We start from the raw sequence: 17,383 nt of genomic DNA, 5'->3' as shown, positions 1-17,383 counted from the left end.
TTTAACAAGATAGTCTGTAGAGGGAGGCTGCTGTTCAGGGGACGAGCAGCTTCAACATTGTTGGGCAAGGATTAAGGGAAATTGTGGTAGAATTACACTCTGGAAATTGGGTCAGTCGTAGGGCACAGTCACACGGGTGCATCGGCAAATGCAGACGACTCTCCGCACCGCCAGAAGAAAGAACATGTGACCGGCTCCATTGCCGGTCATGTGTTCTTTCTTCTGGCGTTGCGGAGAGTCATCCGCACCTGCGGTACGGCCGTCTCCTTCGTGCAGGAACACGGCGCCGATGCGCCCGTGTGACTGAGCCCTCAGCCTTCAGACTGGGTGTTCACAGAAACCATACAGGAAAATTGGACCACTGAACCCATCGATACCCCTTCACTAAATCTAATGCTGCCTGGGGTATTGAGTGAGACTCAAAGAGACATCGGGAATGTTAACCTTTAAAAAGTGACTGCATATTATATTGTGTGTATATTCAGAGATATTCAGAGATATTCCAGTTATTTTGAGTTGTACATAAAGTAATTTCAATGCTAGGATTTTGTTAGCAATAGCTAGCATCAACTTATCAGTTGTCGAAGTTTATTTGTTTACTTGTTATTACACCATTATTCTCTTCTGTTACTTTTTTCTTAAATAAATATTGTATGTTTTTGGCACTCCTTCTGCTACATCATATCCTGAATCTGCAACATCACCGACCTCCAGCACTTGTATTACATGGAGAGTGATTTATCTGAAGGGCCATAAATTAATACTATATTTCCCTCTGCAGGGTAAATACCTGTTTGCTAGGTGTGCCTGGTGCAGGACCCGTAACAATTACATGTTATGCTCATGAACAACATTCTCTAAGACATCATCTTTAATTGAAGGGAGTTCCACATTCAACATCTCCATCATTCAGCAGGAGTGGACACTGATTATGAATAGTGCCTTTGTCTATAAGGTATCAAGTATATTCATTGGCACATGGCACCATGTAATACTTCATTTCACCTGTGGTGGCGCTGCATGGCTATCTAAAAAATACCACTAATCTCTATGAATCACAGGGATATCCTTTTATCGGTTTATTCTCTATTTTTTTAACGCAGCGGATTGTCAAAAGCAGACTCGCCCTTTAAATAAAAAGATATGGGTGTTGCAGTAGGAAGATTAAGCAAACATTCACAGAACAGAGCAAGATGTTTCCTTCCATTCATTTCAACATTGAATGTATGCTGTTTGCAGTTAGAAGTTCAATATGCAGATAAATGTCCCATTACATTAAATGAAAAAAGTGAATTGCCTGAAAGGTCTATTACAGACGATCTACGGTGCTCAATTGTTTGCATTTGTTGTTAGCAACTTCATTCTTAGCTTAGCTCAGGTCCCTCTTCCATGTGTGTACCCTCAGACAGCCATAGGGGGTGCAGAAGTTTTATTCATACCTTCAGGTCCTGCCGGGGCCTAAAGGCCTCTCTGCTGCATGACAAGACTCCAGTATTACACATGGTGCCATGGGTGATGGTATTGTGCTGCAGGATTCAGGATGCGATGCAGCAGAAGGAGCAATGAGAAAAAACAATATTTATTTAGGAACAAAGGAATACTGGTGAACAAGGTTATGGGAACAATTAAGTAATTATACTGCTAATTACAGCTAACTAAATTCCAGAGAAATACTGTACTTCATGCACAATATGAGACAACAACAATACTTAAACATGGTCGAATTGAAATACAGCATGCAGGATCCACTCACAAGGTGTCTGTCACCTACGGTTTGCACCCTTATATCATTTATTTCAGTCAAGTGACCAATGGCGTGAGCTACGACAGTTTATTAAATAGTCCAAGTACCCTTGGCATAGTGTCGTCCTATATAACAGGCTTGTTGGTTACTAATTGTGTCCCTAACAGAATGCACACCTGATATTTGGTTTGAGACCGGACACATTTATGGTTCCATTGGATGGGAATCATCACTACTACCGGCCCAGGCTTGTTCAGGGCTAGGAGCTACTGCTCTCCAAGATCTCTATAGCAGTCCAGTTACTTCCTCCATCCTGGGGCTGTAATGGAGACTTCCTTTCTCTTTGAGGATCTAGGCAGTAAGCAGTATCTGAGCAGCACTTTCACCTCCAGGCTCTGTGCTCCCACTGCTATTCTTCTCTCTCACAGGCAGGCGCCCCTCTGCAGACTATTGCCCCTCTCCTGAGAAACTCTCCGGCAGCAGCTCCTGCTCGTTGCACTCTCCCTGTAGAGCAGCAGACATTGTCCTTTTTATATCAGGGCGACATTCACCCAGAAAGTTCATAGTGAGCATACTCTGTTTCATTGTGCCAAAATTTGGTGTAAACTTTGGTGCACATGATAATTTTGGTGCAGTTGTTGGCACATTTTACTGTCCATCACCATGGCAACAACTTAACCCTCTAGGGTAACCTGGTATTATTGTACTTTGACGCCACCAGAAGTGGTGGGTGTGGTCAATGGTAAGGCTGTTTGAGGGCCAGGTGACGCCCCCTGTTTCTGATTGGCTGCAGAGCTCCCTCCACTGTCACATGCTCACAGGTCCCGGCAATCCCCACTGGTGGAACTGAGCAGTCGGGTTAGCAGAGGAGAGGGTGCCACTGACATCTGCCTTGCACAGCCCACAAAATTGAGTGTCCCACTGCCATCTCCCCTCCTGCGGCCACTGTAATTGTCCCGGCTACAGCGTGCATCTGCTGCAGCACCCCTGCTCCTGGCCCTGCTCTGACTGTAGCCGGCAGCACCGTGGGAGCTGCGCTGTCATTGTGCTAGACGGCGTACTCCAATCTCTCCATACTATGTCCCCCTACCCTCCCCGGTGTCACAGTGGCCAGAGGCGCCGTCACAGTGGACGGAATATCCCCTAGCGGCCCGCAGTCACACTCTCCGCCATGTCCCCTAGCGGGGCTGCTGCCACTGTCCCCGGCAGAACTTTTACACAGCCTGTCACCGGTGAGCGGAGTGCTGAGGGGGAGCAACTGACAGGCCGAGGACCCAAGCAATAACCAAGACCGCAGTCATTACTCACTTCCAGGACCTGTGAGCCTGAGGAAGGGGAGCGCAGCGTGCAGCCAATCACAAACAGAGGGCAACACCTGGCTATCAAAGAGCCTTACGCTTCACTGTACCCACCATTTCCGGTGGCATCAAGGTAGAATAATACCGGGTAACCCTTACATATGGCACATTATAGATTACAGATTTTGCCTCTTTAAACACCCAATGAACAGGATAAGGTTATCAGAGTTTTTAGGGGAAAAAAACAATGATTTGGACAACAAGACTGAGGGCCTTTTTACATTGGCCAGTCATCGTTCAGATTCCTGCTGCATCGTGGAAATCTGAGCGATGAGATCATTCAGTGTAAATGCATGCAGCAACTGACCAACGAACAATAATTCATTCACTCATCAGTCATCATTCAGTTTATGCATTGTGGGAGAATAGCTCGGTAGCGTGTGGCTTTCGCGCTATTCAGAGACGGAACACCAGCGGATGCAGTCCAAAAGCAGGCGTGACCTGTGTTTATTTTTATAACAGCAACACAAAAGTCCAACCTTAACTTTAGGCAAACAAATAATAGTCCAAGAATCCAGTTATCAGGCCATCCCGGCCTGATCATGCTGCACTGAGCAGGTGCGAAGCACAGCAGGGCTTCTATCTCCAAGCCAGTCACACAGGCTGCCAGGGTCCAGCAGCCATCTTAGCTCCCCTGTGTCCGTGCACCTGCTATTTATGTGCACACTAGAACTGGCTCAGCCTCAGCACCTGGGCTGATTGAACTCGCCCACACCCTGCAGTGGAGGAGGTGGAATGGACAGCCCCACTACCAACCTGCCATCCATTCCAAAAAAAACAGGCCCAGATATTTTTAAAGAACAGATCTCCAGCAACTACTTGCTGGAGACCACATTACACTCCTGGTTTCCTACGTCTCCAATAGCAGAACGTGACCTTTCTCCAGTCCCCTTATGCATAATACCGGAACCGAGGGGCGACGTAGCGACCATCCACTATTACACCCCTCAGTATCTCACAGCATATATAAAAACTGAACAATGATCGGCCTGTGTCATTCATCTATGTACAACTGCCTGTTTACTGTGAAAGGAGGCAAGTGGGTTGGAACGATGTTTATGTGCCAAATGACAAGGAGCATGTGGGCCAGGGATGACCCTGTGATGTCCACCCCAGACCCACTTCCTGACCAAGGTCAGTGCTCTGCAACAATGGAAACTTTCAGGAGGTTGATGGGGTCCAGATAGGTATAACTATATGTTTGATTGGTACTTTCCCTCTGGGCAAGGCCACTACATTTTGTGTATTTGACATAACCGTCATCAAACCATAGCGTTTATTGCATATGCTCTACTACTATTCAATGAATTCTTGAGTTCTTTATTTAACTCACTTGAATACTAGAAATGGTTCTTTATAGTTAGAATAGTCATATAATGCCATACACCAAGAGGTTGTAACAATAGATATTACTTCAGCATCTAATAACTAATGACATTGAGGCTTATAATTAATCTAACAATTAGTGTTATGTCATTGATGAAGTGGAGAAAACTAGAACTTGATGGACCTGTTTCTTTTTTCAACCTATGTCACTATGTAACTATGAACTGAACCATTTCATTAATTGCGCTAACACCATGAATATTGAACTATTTTCAAGGACCGATATTAACGATTTCAATAAGATTAATTAGCAAGCCATAATCTGTAGCTCTATGCTTCAGCTATTACACAGAAATGAATCTACCAACCATATTTCTTGACTAAATTATTTATGCTAACAGTGAAATATACATCATTAATTTCTTAGCATTGCCATGCAGCATAAATGCAAGTGATTTTATTCACCCATGTAAATACAGCAACATTTCAGCCTATACACCGGGGCTTTTCTCATGAAAATAAAGGCTCCAGTGTGTGGGCTGAAACGTTGATAATGCAGTATTTAAAGTAGATGGGTGAATAAAATTAGCCACAAATCAAATACTAGGAGATCAAACAAAAACACGCTTACACCTTCACGCAGTGTAATGAATGATCGTTTAGACACCTGCTAATAGGCAGAGTAACCCTAAGGCCTCATGTCCAAAAATCAGGCCTGCCGCGGATTCTTCATGTAGAATACGTAGCGGGTCCCTCCTGCCCCGCGGACATGAGGCCTAAAAAGAAGAATAAACTCACCTGCTCCTGACGATGCGGTTCTTCCCTTCTTCGCGGCCGGATCTTCTTTCTTTGGCCCCGCGGATGTGCTCGGCAAGCCGGCAGCATGCCGCGAGCATGCACCGGGCACATCCGCCGTGCTAAAGATAGAAGATCCAGCGGCGAAGAAAGGAAGAACTGCATCGTCCGGAGCAGGTGAGTTTTAATTCTGGTACGGGTCTCCTGCGGAACCGGACGGCTTCCATAGGCTTCAATAGAAGCCTGCGGGAGCCGTCCCCACGGGAGACCCGCACTAAAATGGAGCATGTCGGGATTTTTTCCCGCACGCGGATCCACGCCTGACGGAAAAATGACATTTGCAGGTATTTAACTACCTGCTGGTGTCCAATGCATCTCTATGGAGCGAGGATCCGCGTGCGGGAGAAACGCTGCGGATTTTAAGGCCGTGGACATGAGGCCTAAAGAGTCTAGGTCTTGTTGATTGCTTAGGAACTAGAAAGCTGCTTGCACACATTGGTATTTTAAGAGACAGACAGGGCATACATATGCACCCTTGTTGGACCAGAAAACTGACAAGAGATGCAATGTCTGCCACAATCAACACTGGGGACACAATGTTGGATATGCCACAAGGCAGGAGGACGTAGCTAACACCACTAGTTATGACCACTGGCCATAATACGTTTGAGCTTGTGCTGCAGAAAGATAGGTGAGCAGGAGCTCTTCTCTACTGCTGTGTACAGGGGACATAACAGCAGCTAGTCTCCACCCACCAGCTTAAGGAAGCTTGGGAAATAGAGATAGAGCCTGCAAGCTGGTGAAAAATCCAGAGTATAAGTCATATAATAGCTAGTAATAGTGTTATTCCTCATGTACACATATGATGAATAACACTGAAAACAACAAGTTTAGTTCAAAGGAAGCAGAGGAGACAGAAGTGTATTGCCTTGCCCATCCACTATTTTTCCATAACTTCAAACATATACAGTGTATATTTGGCTCATCTAAAGTACCCACTAGCGGATGACTACAAGATCATTTAATGTCACAAATGAATAATGAAAAGGATGTGCGGTTTCTAAAATTATAGATAGATGTGACTTCTTTAAAGCAGACACAGCATTCTACATTTTTAAGTGATAGATTCCCTTTAAGATTACTTGAAAGCAGTCACCTAATTTACTTGCAGTAAATTATTCAAACATTTCTAATTATGCGCCTGCAGCAGTACGTTAGCTACAGCCTTATGATTGATTACCATCAGCAAGTCTAAAAGTATTGGCAAAGTGAACAGGCAGACATACAACTTAGTGATCTGCAATCCAAGTTTCTCATTGAGCAACATTCATACTAAACCACTAATCAGCTTATCAGGTCTTCTTTACCATCCCTTTGCCTGGCAAACCTATGAATGTATATGACTGGATACCACAAGGGCAGGCAGCCTATTATACCACAAAACATTCAGTTGTTTTATTAATGCTCCACCTCAAATGACGAGCAGCCATGACAGTACAATACAAGCTCTTCCCTGAAAATAAGCCCTAGGTGAAAGAAAAAAAATAAATTAATACATCACTTGTTAAATTAATACATCATCAATCATAAATACATCATCAATGAATGGCTGAGCGCTGCCTCTGATTGGCTAAGCACAGGGATCAATCACAGGTAGCGCTCAGCTATCATTCAATGGCTGAGCTCTGCCTCTGATTGGGCACAGCGCTCAGCCAATCAGAGGCAGTTTTCTTCTGGAGGGGATTTTTAAATCCCCTGCCAGAAGAAAATGCTTTAGTACACTGCCAGCTTCACAGGAAGAAGACGCGCCGGCCCACGGACAGCGCCACTGGGTGATGTATTCATCTTTTATTTTCTTTTACCTAGGGCTTATTTTCTTCACATCCAAAGAATCCTGGTGCCGCTGTTAGTTGTACTTTGCAATTTGCTGTCCTATTTTTCCCGGTGCAAATTGCACAAAAAATCAGACATGTGACCGCTTCTATTGAAAAGCATTGGTTCTAATATATGCAAATCACAAATGCAAATAACATGCACAGCAAAAAACGCCCGTCTGACTGAGCCCTAAGGGACGGAATATTCCGCAAAAGCTGAATTTTCAGCACAAAAATCCGCACTGTTAACATTTGTATTGACTATTTCAGATGGTCACAAGGCCTTGTGATACTCTCTTCCCACCATAATCTGCAACACGTGCCAATAATGTATACTCAAACCCCCCCTACAAACAGCTATTTCTAAGTGTAAGACTTAAGGCCCGACCAGCTGTGAATTATAGCCCTGGTTTGACATAATGCTCACATGTTAAGTCATAATTATACACATTACTGTCTTTTTCAGCCCACAATGTGCGGCGCTGCATAATAGGCTGACAACATCTAAATAAATGATGCCAGCAGAAACCATTAACATGTCTATTTATGGGTTGTGGATTGAGCTTCTTTTGATCTTACAAATAAAGAGTCAGAAGCTCTTAATACTGAAGTTTAGACAGTGCCTTTATACAATAGCTACGCTCTGCCTCCTCGGCACATGCCTCAGATACATTAAGTGTAAAAGAAAGAATAAAAGGTAATACACTTAATCAGTGAATAAAGAAACAGAGGGACAGAAGCATAAATAGGTAGAATTAATTAGGATTTAATAAATAGGTAGAATTAATTAGTTTTAATGATGTGAAGAAATAGACCAAAATATATAATGATGATGAAGTATAATTTTCCTCTTGCTTGAACATTTCTCTTTAGCAGGTGGACTACAGATATTACCATCACTGCAAAAAATATTGTAATGGTTTTATAAATTGCAATTGCCATACACCATCAACGATGTGTGTAAGTAAAAGCTTTGCAGATCAAGACAGTTGGGTTGAAGACATAATAATTCATATGCCTTGCCAGGGTGAAGAGATACTGGATCTTAGGACTCATTCATGCGGAAGTCTTGTGTGCAAAGGCTTAGCAGCGGTATGCGGGATTACTACAACTCCATAATGTGAAGCCTTAAGGCCCTTTAACCGGGCCGATATAATCGGGCATGAAAGTTCGCTTGAATGATTGTTTGCCGGACTGTTGGCCTATGTTATACCCGTTGGCCAAGAAACAAGCATTTTTTGTGCCAATTAAAAAAAAACATTGTTGTCGACAGTACTTCTTCTTTGGGAATGAGGCATGTGCTGCCGGCAGCAATGGCTCTCTATACGGGATGGATGGTCACATGAGCGAGCGTATGCCACTCATAGAGTCTGAATTGGCTTGTATAAAGGTCTGATAGATGAGCACTGATCCCGTTGATTGAAGCTTGTCTACAGAAGCAAATCATTCCATGTCAAAGGTACTTCAGGTGTCTTTGTACACTACTGTGTAAGGAAGTTTTGACTTCTGGAAGCCATGATTTTAGGTAGAATTGTTCCTATCAGGCTGACATCATTTTTCGGGATAATGGCTGCATAAAAATGCCAAGAAAAATTCTACTGAAAAGTGGAGTTTTGCAGCATTATTATTTCTGTCAAAGACTGTTGTGGTGAGATGTTAAATGAGTAAATCCATCTCAAATGTTTACATCATTTCAGACGTTACAGAAACAGTGCAGCTTGTTGTTCTACTCTGTTTCTGTAACTCCCACTTACTTCTATTGGAGTTACGTAAAGGATATAGAACAGCCAGTTTGACTGTTTCTCCAATCCCAGCCATCAGATACTGTATATATTCAGATGGTTATTCCCATCAAAAGCATGGTAACATGGTATGTAAGGCCGAAAAAAGACATATGTTCATCCGGTTTAGCCTATTACTTTCCCAATGATGATTCTGAGGAAGGCAAAAAAACCCTATGAGGTTAAAGACAATTTTCTTCATTGAAGGGTAAAAAATTCCTTCTTGACTAAAATCTGGCTATCGGAATAAGGAACAACCCTTTTTTAAAGTTATTAATGATTATAGCATATAATATTCTATCACTCAAGAAAGGTGTCCAGGCCCCTCTTGGTAACTGTAGGGCAATAGAGAACTATGAAATGCACTGCAAACAGTGCATTATTGTTTTGCGGTTTTATGGTGTTTTCTTCAGTTTTGGTGTATTTTTTTGTCCATGCTATTTTTTTTTTCCTCAAAATGTATGTTGTAGGCTTGTTTTTTTTTTGCAGGTAGTTTTTTAATAGGGAAAAAAGTTAGCAAAAAACAAATTAAAAATGTGTCACCAAATCCCCCCAAAAAAGCGTTTGGGAAAAATGCATGAAGTTCATAGCATTTTTTACAAGCCCTTCTAAAGGCCTAAGACACAGTGGAATCTTCTGTTTATAAATTCACCACAGTACCAAGTCCAAGTCAGAGTCTTGCATTTTTTGCTGTGGATTAGCATATTGAAAAAATGACCCCTTCTGCATGAAGATTTAGACCAATTCAATGGAAGAAAAATCTGTGTGCAGCCACCTGCCATAGTTACTATAGAGAAACTGTGGCAACAATTACTGTGTCAATTCTTTTTATCCACAATGCAGATTTCAAATTTGGGCTGTGTGACTTATGGTCTGCATTCTCATTGAAAATCATGGGACACAGAAACCTACTGTTCTACTGTGTGAATGAGGCCTAACACTGTTTCTGATATATTTTTTTACTGCTGGATTCAATATAAATTAGAGCAAAAAACGGTATGACTCCATGTGAAATCAAGGAAGGTGAATGTACAGTATGAACCCATATATGTCTGATGTTGGAAAGGGGGGGGCTTTTGTCATTTTAGGAAGACAAGATACTTTACACAGACCGGCAGTGTGGAGAATCTCTACTTCCGGCCTAGACACACCAGATAATCTGGCATGGTCCCTCTCTCTGTTCCCATCCCGTCATTAAGGGGATTGAATGGTTGACTCATTTTAATAACTCAGCCAACCCTCTTCTCTTTCTTTGTGCTAACAGAGAAGCGGGCTTGTTTAGTTATTAAGAGGAGCCAAATAGCCAGCGCTCTTTAAGACATGACCCAGTACCCAGTACCGGAACCAGGTCGAAAGGGGAGGTTCTGACACTTCGGGTCCATGTATGTAATTAGCCTTCCTGGACAACTCCTTTAACTCTTTCCAATCCAATTTCTATCCTGGTTTTCCTAGTGGGCTTGCTCTTTTTCTGCTGTTATATAACTGCGCTCTATGCTGGCTAAAGCCAGTACTGCATGAGGTGATCCGTTGGATAGGCTCCAACAGCAGAGAGGCTGGCAATATACAGTAAGAGAACCCCGACGGACGTCTTCCAACATCGGAGCTGTACAGCCTTAAATCTTAATGTCCTCAGAGGTCAGACAGTGGATTGGAAAGGGTTAATATGTATAAATGATGCCTTTAGAATGCATGTAAATGCCATGTCTTAGAATGGTACGATAATACATAAATCTGTGCCACCAGAGGACCAAACGTAGATCATTTATCAGGCTAGCTGCTTTGATACAAATTTAATTCAACATTACGACTATCTGCATAGTCACACAATACATCTACAAGAAAATCCAATGAAATGACCAATGCCGCTAAGAATTCATAGTGCATGGTTCCACCTAGTAAATAGAATACATACTAGTCTACAGATGTGAAGGTGAAATGGTCGGAGAAACTAGCTAAGCTCACGCTATTCTAATGCTGAAGCTGTATGGTATCTCCAGCGTTGGCAAATGAGGAGCGCAGCGTCTGATTACAGGTCTTTGTGTTGCCTGCAGACTGTGCTCTGAGCACTCCACTTCACAATGTTAGCTAAACAAAAGAGACTTCAAATTTAAAGGGTGCCTTCACCATACACAAGGATTTGGATCATCCATCTGGAAAGAGCACAATAATTACAGTACTGAGAGAGAAGGTAAAGGGCTGTGGGATAAGGATGAGCAAAAAAAGCCTTTATAGTGTAACAAAGGTGGGAGACACTGAAATATTTACTTGCTCATGATGCTTCTATGGATGATACATTATACTGTTTACCAACAATCAGATTTAGAATTAGGACTTTATGACTGACGTTGCCAATTTCTAATAAAATAATAATTTGTTCTAAAATTAACTATAATTTTATAACGTATTGTTGAACATAATTTTACAGTCTCTATATAATTTTTATGAAAAGTTTCAGTAGTTTTGTAAATCCTGGACATTGTGTTACTGAATGTATACGGATCCTGAATTACAGCGTATAGCAAAAAGGAAACATTAAAGAGAAAAAGTGGGCGCTATCCAATGAATGAGAATGACGTTCAGCCGTAGAGTATCTAGCAACTGTGCCTTAAATAGACAAGCAGACCCATAAAGAAATGGAGCCTCTCCAATGTCAAAAAGGGGACCTCTTCTGATGATATTATGTGCTGTAGATGGTGAGATATTCATTTTACGCTGATGAACATTTTTCTGAAATTGTGCTACAATTTTAGATGGAGTTTTTTTACAGATTGGTGAACCTCTGACGATTTTTGTTTCTGAGAGACTCTGCCTCTCTAACATGCTCTTTTTATACATAGTCATGTGCCATTGGGCTCTTTCCCATGAGCGTATGCGTTTTACATGCGCCCGCTGGCGCTGTTAAAACGCATGAACGGGTGCACAAATTTAACGCTTGTGCGCCCGTAAAGGCTGCACGGTCCTGGCGCATATACGCCAAGGATGCAATGACATTGCCTCCCTTTCCCTCCCCCTTGCTGGCTCACCTCCTCTCTCCTTCTCTCAGGCTGTTTGCAGTGGGAGTGGGCGTGACGGGGGCAGAGCTAAGCACCTGCCCCCTCCCCGCCCTTTGTCAGCAGCCAGCAATGGGAGGGGGCAGAGCACGGCAGAGCTCAGCTCCGCCCCATCCCACCCCCTTCAATTGCAAACAGCAGGAGGGGAGGAGAGAAGGGGGAGGGAGTTTAGCAGTCATGCTGCTAAACTCACTCCCACCTCTCTTCTCCAGCCGCTGTCATTGACTCCCATAGGAGCCTATGCAGCGGCCGACATATTCCGGGCACAAAGATAGCTCCAGGACTATCTGTGCGGCCCGGCGAAAAAGGGCCTGGCGCTATATTTGTCGGCCGGGGCGCTTTTACGTCATGGTAATACGCCTGTGTGATCTGATGCATTGGAATCCAAAGCATCAGATTGTCGCCTATATCAGACGGCCGTGAAAAAGGCAGCCAATATACGCCGCGTGAATAATCCCTTAGTAGAAAATTGACCCTCCAGTTATTTTTCATTAGTGCGACTTACTTTTCCAGCCTTTTGTTAATCCTGCCCCAACTTTTGTGAAATGTCTTGCTGCCATCAATTTTTAAATGAGTTAATTTTTTTGATGAATGGAAAAATGTCTCCCTTTCACCTTCTGATTTGTGTTCTATGTTCTATCGTGAATAAAATCGAAGATTTCCAAGACATTCCATTATTATTTTTTAATACTGTATGCATTTACATTTTATGCAGCACCTCAACTATGTTGAAATTGGGGTTGTACAATGTACTGATGTGTGAAGACTACATCTGTGACAGAGACCCACAGAAGGGCTTATTTGGAGTGTGAACCGGCAGCATAATATCTAAATGTCCACGGATACGGCAGATTGTGACTTTTACTAAGAAGTTCAAGTTGTTGGTTGGCCTATATCCCTGATTGCCTTGAGAGTATAGAAATGAAGTAAATGAAGAATAAGAATGTCAGTGAAGTCATGAAAGTATCTTCAGCTGCAAATCTTATTTTGCCCAGTTTAGAGTAAATCTCTAAAAAAGAAAACTCCCATCAAAATCATATTAGCTAAATCAATACATATTTTATGGATCCTCTAATAACTTCTAGATGGAGTTGTTTATGCAGAATACAGAGTAGTCCATTATAGTATTGTTAAAGTGTCAGTGATGCGTCAATATTATTACTTTTTTTTAAAATAATTGCACTTTTTTTTTACCTGAAACTGTAAGTCAGCAAATGAAAAAGGAGAGTCAACTTACCCTTCAAAGCTGTAGGGCCGGACCATGCAGGTGCTGAGCTCCCTAAAGAATATCAACTCTGCAAAGCCACGGTAAAAAATATATTGGTGGGCATATTATTCTCTCCATGTCCGATGGAACAGCTAAAGCAGTTCTGCAGAGGCAAGCCCACAAGAGTAGCAGAAGATCCTCCGGTATTCCGAGGTTCTGACACAATAATGAACCTCAAAGGTGCACCAGAAGCCACCTCCATTTAGATCTGATGTTGGAGCCAATCACTTGCCACTAGAGTCTGCAGAAGAACTTTTAAGAGAAGGCAAAACTGTTCTTTAGTTAGACCTGAATTTCGAGTTGCCCATTAAAACCTATATAGCCGACTTAAATTTTACTATGTCCGCTTTTTAAGAAACAGTGTTATTCCTTAGGTATTGGACATGCGCTTGGTGGTAAAGGACTTGAAGAACAGTTTAAAAACCACAGGTATAAGAAGAGTTATTGACCAGCTTGGTCGTGAGCCATTTAAGTAGAACTCTCTCCAGGTCTTCATGCTGCTGGGGCTGATGCTTTTACTTCAATATAGAAGTAAGATAAGACACCTAATGAGCATATTCTCAAGGACCCGAGGATTGCCTTCACACAGTTGAAAGTGAACCTTGAAAGTGAAAACAATGTGCAATGTTATAAGCTAGAAAATCCTTTTTAGTTCTGGAAGCTTGGCTTCCACTGACATTATGATCTAAGGGCATATTCAGACAACTGTATGCACAAATACGCTCGCCTCAGCACAATGTATTTGCGAAGTGAACGAGGTTGATTTTCACGCATACTGGTGCATAGAACTGTACTTTTTGCACACGCAGCTTTTGAAGTAAAGATGCGCAAATCTTAGCAGGTGCAGAATTCAAGTCCCATGGGAATAACTCTCTGATACAGAAATGTCCGTGCGTCCTAATTCTGCCCCGTGTGAAAGATCCCTAAAACTCCAACTAATTTCCCTTATTGCTCTAATTTCCCCCATGTTCCGATTCTGTGGCGATGACATCATACTCAGTCCAGCGCACCACTGTTTCATTACTAATTGTGTGTGCCAGGAAATGTACATTAAATGTTACAGTAGCGAGTCTTCAAAGACGGGTGAAAGTTCAGTCTCTTTTTGAAAGGCGACATTTGATGTATTTAACAACATGTTTTTCTCCGTATAGTTGTAGCATTTTATTGATATTCTCTGAGTATTACACATTACTTGCTTAAAAAAGAGCAATTTGTCTGCACTTTTAAGTGCTTGAAACTAAACTGTTTCGCATCTTCTGTGTTCATGTGATTTTCAGCTACTATTGCATCTGCTACAGCAATTACGTTAAGGTCATTTCTAAAGAGAGGAATGGGATTTAGGGCTCCTTTAAACGGGCGTATTTGCACCCGTAAAATTTACGCTCGCAGTACGCAGAAAATAGAACCCGCTGATTTCGATGGGTTGGTTCACATTTCTGTTTTTCTCTTACGCATTTTGGTCGTGCAAGATCCCCATAAAAGTCAATGGATGGAGGGGTGCGCAATATGCAAGGAGATGCGTAATACACTGCGAAGTTCTGCTGATAAAAGAACACATCAGAAACTAATTTAGCCTTTTTTAAGCAGTTTGTCCTCTTTGCCACGCGCAAATGTCCTGCAGGCAGAAAAAGTGCAGTAAAATATGCCGACATGCGCACACAAAGCCTTGTTCATAGTGCAAAAAAGTTGTGCTAAGGCATGCGCAATTACACTAACACTCGTGTTAAGCCGGCCTTAGGGCTTATTTACACGAGCGTATATCGGCCGGCGTTTTCACGGGTGGCTGATATACGCTTCCATCTAAGCAGTTCCCCCCTTTCTCCTCCTTACTGGCTCTCTGCCTCTCTCCTCCACTCCGGCGTTAGCAATAGGAGGGGGGGGGAGGGGGTGGCGGAGCTAAGCTCTGCTCTGTCCCGCCCACTCTCATTGCTTGCTATGGACAAGGGATGGGAAGGGAGCTTATCTCGCCCCGTCCTGCCCACTCCCATTGCAAACCGCTCGGAGGGGAGGAGAGAAGCAGAGAGTCGGTAAAGGGGGAGAATGCTCAGATGGAAGCGTATATCGGCCGGCCGTGAAAATGCCGGACGATATATGTTCATGTAAATAAGCCCTTAGATAGTTTTTTTTTCTTTCTATACTACTTCTAAAAATCAAAATACCTTTGAAGGAAAACTATTTTCCGCGACCATCTTCTGACCGCCATAACTTTTTTATCTTTCCATCGATATAGCTGTGTGAGTTCAGTTTTTTTTTCAGGGATGTCCTGTAGTTTCTAATGGCACTGTTGGAGTGCATATGGCATTTTGATCACTTTTGATGACATTTTACTTGGAGACGTATTAAAACTTTAAAAGCGCAATTCTGGGGTTGTGTTTTTTTTCTGATGACATTCACTGTGCAGGATAAATAATGTGTTACTTCGATAGATTGGACTTTTATGGATATGGCAATACCAAATATGTTTTTTGTTTGATTTTGTTATTGTAAATACAGAAAAAGCTTTTTTAATATCTTTTATTTTTTATGATAATTAAAAAAAATAATTTTTACTTATTTCTATTTTTCCTTTTGCTCACTAATGCCATATACTGCAATACTTCAGTATTGCAGTATATGGTATTTCTGCTAGTATTGTATTAAAACTGGCAGAGGCCTGTCTTGATAGGCAGAAATACATAGCAGCCCTGGAGGTCTTCACAAGGCCCCCAGCTGCCTTTACAACCTAACAGCACCTCATGATTCCATGGCAGCATTTAAATGTATATTTTATTATATATATTGTACTTTTGGGTTGTCATAGTCATTGTCTTGTGTGTTGTATTTGTATGTGTTTTTAGCCTGAAGAAAGACAAAAGTCCGAAACACTGCTACTATTTATGTATCTGCGAAACCCTGTAGAAATAGTAATGCTTACTAGGGGCGTAACTAAAGGTTCAGGGGCCCTGATGCAAAATGTGAGCTGGGGTCCCCGCTCTATCTGTATCTGTACCAGTACCCATACCTAAACCATAACTTGAAGCTTCTGGGCCCCAATGCAAAACCTGTAACAGGGCCCCCAAATATAATGCTTTATTCATAGTACTGGGCTCCCTATATGGAGAAGAGAGGCCTTATGGGCCCCCTAAGGCTCCTGGGCCCGGGTGCAACTGCATCCCCTGCATCCTCTATAGTTACGCCCCTGATGCTTACCTATTTTTATGTGCATCTAAAATCCTACACTTATTGCATATGTACTTTGGTGACTCCAAGGCAGTAGGGGTCCAAAATCGCAAATCCACAGCATCTCAATATCTCCAGATAGATGGGTGCACCCAATGCTCAGATTGGTTACCACTTGCATGTCTTTGTGAAAGCTTCTCAGAATTGACTGTTTTACTTCTGGTATTGTTCCTATTGTTACAAGTAGATCTGCAGCCATGTCTATATTATATTCTTTCAGAGTTTCTTCCAGTTGAGACTTTGCCTATTAGCATGCCTTCTGCATACGCACGAGAGGATTGAGATATTGTCAGGGTCATTATATTGTGCATGTTTAATACATCATAAATTATTTTTACACAATTACAATTAAAAACTCCTTTTTTTTCATTTTTGACTTGAGGTTCTCAGGGGTTCTATTTCCAGACTCTCTCAGATTCCCTTAACTATGTATCTTGTTCATTGCCCCAGTTACAGCCGTCAAGATTTTCCACCAACTGTAGGATCATTATGAATATTAATTTAGAATACATTTTAGGGTCATTGTCTACTAATGGAGGCTCCCAAGAAATGTGAACCTTTACAATGAGGGAATATATCCTCCCCTCTTCAAGCAGCTAAAAAAAAACTCGTACGTGATTTGAAATCCTATAGTATTTTCTACCACTGAAATATGAAAAATCTGGTATGAAATTCACTACAGGCATTAAATACAAGGCATATGCTCTTGTTGTTCTCAGCTTAAAGAGACAGCTGATAGTTTTCGGCACCCGTGGCAAACAACTGAATTTCCCAAGGAAGTCGTGGCCAGCCAAGTATTTTCGTACAACAGCCTCTGCAGGAGAAATGTTGTATTGCAAGATGGCCTCAAAGGAATAGCCATCCTCTAGTACTAGTACGGCTTAAAGTCCGTAAGATTGGGTGCCATTCTCACAGAGCAGCTCTCCGTTGCAGTTCATAGAAGCAAGTAGATCCTGCTGTATAAGGTTC

The sequence above is a fragment of the Eleutherodactylus coqui genome, chromosome 4 (assembly GCF_035609145.1).
Source record: "Eleutherodactylus coqui strain aEleCoq1 chromosome 4, aEleCoq1.hap1, whole genome shotgun sequence".
Classification (NCBI taxonomy): Eukaryota; Metazoa; Chordata; class Amphibia; order Anura; family Eleutherodactylidae; genus Eleutherodactylus; species Eleutherodactylus coqui.
The sequence above is the reverse complement of the archived record's forward strand: the minus strand, read 5'-3'. Positions refer to the sequence as shown.